The 6,000-nt window shown below is 43.3% G+C and overlaps 1 protein-coding gene and 1 pseudogene across 1 annotated transcript in view; both read left to right on the top strand.

Moving 5' to 3' along the window:
• tmeff1a (transmembrane protein with EGF-like and two follistatin-like domains 1a) overlaps positions 1 to 3,598 on the top strand; it is a gene marked incomplete at its 5' end in the record, with an annotated part of 89,125 nt that extends 85,527 nt beyond the window's left edge. Inside the window, one exon of the mRNA XM_030160674.1 lies at positions 3,587 to 3,598. The remainder of the gene's footprint in view (positions 1 to 3,586) is intronic.
• A 2,002-nt stretch (positions 3,599 to 5,600) lies between these two features.
• On the top strand, positions 5,601 to 6,000 carry LOC115437484 (caveolae-associated protein 4a-like; annotated as a pseudogene).

The following is a 6,000-nucleotide window of genomic DNA, read 5'->3' on the forward strand; positions in this document are numbered from 1 at the left end:
TCTGTATTTACCCACCAAGCAGACGTGACATGAACACTTCATCTGCACCGCAGTGACATGCATTTACATTTTTAACAGACGTACATTTACCGGCCACTTCATTAGGTACTCTTTTTACTGATGGAGCCACTGCACCACGTTGAAATACTGTCCCACATTTGCATTTTCAACATGCACGTTCACAATCCAATCAAACCGCTGCGTAATCTCACATGAAATACGTCCATCGCTTCCCGGCGGCCGCGTCGGAATCTCATCGCACTGATTTACATTTAATATCAGCTTGATTTTAATTAAAGCTGTTCAGTGATTAATGCATAAATTGCACGACTTCATCACAAATAACTGTAATGTTTGTTTTTCATGTGTTTCTACAGTTGATAGTTAGAGGGTTATGTAAATGTACCCATTCAGCCAGTTGTCTAATTTATACAGTTATAGGGGCTACAGAAGACAAAAATATATTAAAAAAACAAAATACTGCAAATAAGACAGAACATACTACATAAAAACACATAAAATGAATGAAAATAATACTGTAAATACAAAGTGGACCTGAAAAGAATGGAACTGGATGGTAAATGTCAGTGTTCTTCTACACAGGTCAGTTTGACTCTGAGGCTGATCTTATATTTTATAAGGGAAGTGTGTGTGTGGTGTGTGTGTGTGTCTCAGACATCACTAATTCTGTACACAGCTGACTGCTGCAGTTTGTCATATTTATGTATTTTTGGTCGGTGAACAGACTAGTGAAAACAGTCAGTTGATCGGACCAATCTTTTGGCAGATATTAGTCATTTTGAACACAATAACCTTCCTGTTTCTATGCCTTTGGTTTTCCAACAGTGACCTCTGGTGGCTGAGGCGTTAAATCACAGGAACTGAACTGAGTTTCAACAGATCTCAATCCATTACCTTGAACTCCTACATTTCAACAAATATCTGCACTTCGTTCCTCTTAGATTTTCAGAACAGACTAATTTTAACACATTTAAGGTAAATTTTCCTTTTATTTATTTTTTTATTTTTATTTTTTTCACACAACATCAAAATGAAAGAAATCATGTGAAACTTCACCTGCATCCATTGATTTAATGACTCTAGTATTAGCTCTTAATTATTCATTCATTCATTTTCTGAACCGGCTTTATCCTCACTAGGTTCACGGGGGCAGAGTAGGGATGGGAATCGTTAAGAATTTAACGATTCCGATTCCATTATCAATTTTGCTTATTGATCTGATTCCTTATCGATTCTCTTACCGATTTTCATTGGGTGAGGGAATAAAAGAGTACAAATGAGTTATATTTCCATCTTTGCACAGATAATATAGCATATACAGTATGTACAAGTAATGATAACAGATGATGCCAGGCCCAGTTCGGGGCGGGGGGGTGGGGGGGGGGCTGCAGTGAAAGTGAAACTTAAGACGCTTTACTAATTCCTCTATTGCCACATTTCTGCTATGTGGAACCAGTTCGACTCAGCTCGTCTCCCGTTGTTGAGCACTTCATGTCCTTTCCCCTACCTTCAGAAACTTGTATTTGAGGGGGTACAATGTTTGTTGCCTGCACTGGAACCGGAACTGGGCCTGGCGTTCACTCTGCCGCTACATTCACAAGCGTCGCTAAGTAGCGAATCAAATACGTGACATTCCTGTAAATGAGTCACAGGCTGCGGACAAATGTTTGAGCAGAGTGGAGGGATTCCACCCTTTGAAGACATGGGAGCTTTGCAAGTGTTCCAGTGGACCCGGTGTCGTCTTTTTGGACCGTTTCTGCCTCAACACCATGTTGGCTACGTTCTGACCAAAACAATGCAGCGTGCGCCTGACGTCATTGCGCATGCACAACGAAGACAGAATCGATAAGCAGAATCGTTAAGCAGGCAGGCAAACGATTCCAGTGAATCGAGCTACTGGGAACTGGTTCTCAAAAAGAACCGGTTCTCGATTCCCATCCCTAGGGCAGAGCCTATCCCAGCTACTTATGGGTGAAGGGGGGGTTCACCCTGGACATGTGACCAGTTCATCACAGGACTGAACATATAGAGACAAAACAACGCTGTCACATTCACACCTATGGGTGATGTAGATGAACCCATTAACCTATCAGTGCATGTGTTTGGATGGTGGGAGGAGCCAGAGTACCAGAGAGAACCCACGCAGACATGGAGAGAACATGTAAACTCCACACAGAAAGGTCCCACCCCCATGGACTGGTGTTGGAATCGAACCCAGGACCTTCTGTCTGTGAGGCACCAGTCCTGTCCACTGCACCTGTAACCCTAGTTCTTAATTAAATCTGATTAAATAATGTTCATCTTATATTTTAATTGTTTGGTAAATGATGATAATAAATATCATCATTTACCAAACAATTTTATGTGAGTACTTATAAAATATAGAACATCTTTTCCAAAAGTCTGCTCTCCTCAGCATCAAAACGACCACATCTAGAACCTGGGGTTCCCTACAGGTCAACGTACTAGTGAAGGTATGAAGTGGGATTAGTGGGAAATTATGGGATGTTAATGTTGCTAAATTTCCGTGGTTCAGATTAAACTGTGACAGTTCTGACCTTGTTTTTTGGATTCAAACAGATCTGTAGTTCAGTTATTGATGACACAAACTGAACAAAAAACAGAGGATTAGTGGTTTTACTGTGGATGTTTGAGTCTAGAAACACAGCTAAGCTAACACCGCTAAGCTAACAGCTATAATGTAAACTGTCAGATGATGCAGCACCTCAACATTATAAGACAGTATTATTATATCCACTGTTATAATAATAATAATGGATTGGATTTTATATAGAACTTTTCTAGATACCCGAAGCGCTTTACATTATTGATCCGCTCTCACGTTCTCCCTCTGGTGGTGGTAAACTACATCTGTATCCACAGTTGCCTTGGGGCAGACTGACGGAAGCATGGCCGCCAATTCGCGCCTACGGCCCCTCCGACCACCACCAAACATTCATACACCAGTGTGAGTGGCACTGGAGGCAAGGAGGGGGAAGTGTCTTGCCCAATGACACAACGGACTGACTAGGACAGAGCGGGATTCGAACCGCCAACCCTTCGGTTATTGGACGACCCGCTCTACCACCTGAGCCATGATAGCCCATGATAGCCATGAGCCACAATAAGTGTTAAAATAACATATTTTAACACCTGTTAAATAAGTGTTTGAGTTTGAAGAAGAAAAAAGAATAAACCCTAAAACAGATGTAGAAACTATTTCAGTTTATTTTAATCATCTTTAAGTTTAGTTTAATTGTATTTTATACTAGTTTTACCAAGATTTAGTCTGTTGAAACCATTTATTAGTTTGGTTTTATTATACTTTTGTCTACTTTAACCATGTTTACGTCTGATTTAACCATCCGATAGTTTGGTTTTATACTCTTATACTGATTTTATCAACCTCTAGTCTGATAAAACCACCTCAGTGTTTGGTTTTACTTTACTTGAATCATCCTGTAGTTGGGTTTAACATATTTTAGTCTGGATTACAATGTTTTAGTTCATTTTACCCATGTTTTACTTTACTTTCATTGTCTTTTATGATAGTGGTACCAATGAGCTTTATCTTTTATTCAGTGACTGATCCAGTCTGTGGACACATAGGGTGGGTTCATTGGTGGTTCTGGTTCTGGTGTGTTCTGGTACCAGACTGACCCCTGCTGGTCAGAGTTTAGATTCTGTTCAGTTTGGTTCAGATCGAAAAGGTCCACTCCCATCTAAAACCTTACTGTCATCAGCTCATATACCATGAACCGCCCCGCCCACCTGTCAGAGGGGGGTGGGGCTAAACCATTCTCTGTCTGTTTAATGACGAACTGATCCTGTGTAGAAGCAGAGGTCACCGCCTCACCATGTGAAAATAAACCACATACGTGTCATGTATTTCTGCTGCAGGTGGGGGGGGCATTGAGCCGGACCCCCCACCATCACCAACACCACCAGGGGTATTTATAGAGTTATATGACAGCGGGGAGGCGGGTGGATTCAGGGGCAGGAGCAGCTGCCGGCTTCAGTCAAACACATTCAGCATCAGTCACATACGCTGAAATCTACACAGGAAACCAGAAAAAACATCTGCAGCACGACACGAAAGTGGACCGAGGGGGGGTTAACCCGGTCAGAACATGCTACTGCACACAGGAAATAGAAAAAAGACATGTAATATTCAACACATTATTTAGAAATAAACAGAACACACACATTTAACAGGGGTGTTTTGATGAAACTGGGTTTATTTTTAGTATGGATTAATATGGATTTTCTTCATCCTGGACCATTAAGGTGAATACGCCCATAATGACAGGTTATTTTCAACAACCTGGTGATAAAATGCAAATAAATGTCCAGCATAAAGTAGTACAAACAAAAAAACAAACAAACAAATAATGCAAATAATCATACTAATAAAGCTCCATAGCAGAGATGTTAAAGTCATTTTAATTCAGGTTCCACATTCAGACCAAGAGGATTTCCATGGATCAAACCAGTCAATAATTACATAATCCTACTATAATGGACGTTCTGTGTCCGGCACGTATGTGTCCGACGAGTGTCCAGATGTTGCACCACGGAGAGCGCTATCGTACAATGGCACCACAGGTACACTGCTGCTAGTAATCTATAAATAATGACAAATACAAATGTTTCTCAGTTTTGTATCACATTTGATACATTGGGTGTTTTTGGCAACTTTGTGCTCACAACAACGTAAACTTCAAATATAAAAGTACATTTTACCATGAACACTTTGAAAATATAGAACATTTCAGCTAGTTTTTTACTATAATTGTCTGATTCTTGCCACTTATCAGATTTTTATGGTCGTGTAAACAGGGTCATCAATAACTGGATCTGAGCGTCACGTTCTGACCATGAGTGAAATTAGTGACAATACAGAGGACTGAACCAGGCTGTGGTGGTGGGGGGTTAAGGGGTGTTAAGAGGGCGGTCACCTCCTGACTCTGCTCCTTCAGATGCATAAATCTGCTTCTGATGTGTGAATGTGAGGTTCTCACGCTGCTCAGACCGGCCTCTATAAACAGCGTCAGACCTCAGTCAGAGTCAATGTTTGGACTCTGCTGCTCAGGGGAAATAAAAGGGCAGCGCTGCACGCTTTAATCCCCTTAAACATTCCCGCTCGGTGTAATCAGACCAGACAACTGTGGCTTCTGCAGAGCGGCAGGACCGGGCCTAAGGCTGCTGATGTACAGGCCTCACAGCTGCTCGCATTGGACCAATGTGCAGATAACGGAAAATTATGAATCAGTGTGCACGGGTCCGGTGCGACGGGGATTTCCATCATCCCCTGCTTTGCATCGTCCCAAAATGTCAGAGTGTCGCCTTACAAGAGCTTTTATTTTTAGCTCAGGGTTCGTGTGGCAGCGCTGAGCCAAGCCCACCTCCCGAAGAGGACTGATCCGGGTCCCCTTTGGATCCAGAAGCCTTTTTTAAAAGGGGTAGGTGGAGTTTGCCCTCTTTCCTGCCCTCAGACCAGACTTTGGCTCACAGTGGTCGGGTGTTGCCTCCCTGCTGGTCCGGGTCCCCCCTCCCCAAAAACTGAAACTCAATTCAAGCAGGTTTCATCAAAGATTTAAGGTTCAAGATCGTCATCGTTCAAAAACACCACAATGGACCAGCACAAGTATCGCACGGCCGGCGTCCAGGAGAAGCTGGAGATCCTGGGCGTGGAGGACGAGGCCGGGAACCCCATCAGCGCCCTGACCATCCTGTCGCTGCTGGAGCGCGTGGCGGGAATCATCGACAACGTCCAGTCCTGCCAGCAGCGCATGGAGGAGCGTCAGCTGGAGCTGGAGAACAACATCAAGACCATCCAGGGCGACGTCCTGAAACTGGCCAAGGACCACACCGACACCAGCGGCACCGTGGAGAAGCTCCTGCAGAAACGCGCAAGGTCACGCCAACGTCAAGGAGGTGCGGTCCCGCGTGGAGAAGCAGAACGTCCGCGTGAAGAAG

This window comes from Sphaeramia orbicularis, chromosome 17, assembly GCF_902148855.1.
Source record: "Sphaeramia orbicularis chromosome 17, fSphaOr1.1, whole genome shotgun sequence".
Lineage (NCBI taxonomy): Eukaryota > Metazoa > Chordata > Actinopteri > Kurtiformes > Apogonidae > Sphaeramia > Sphaeramia orbicularis.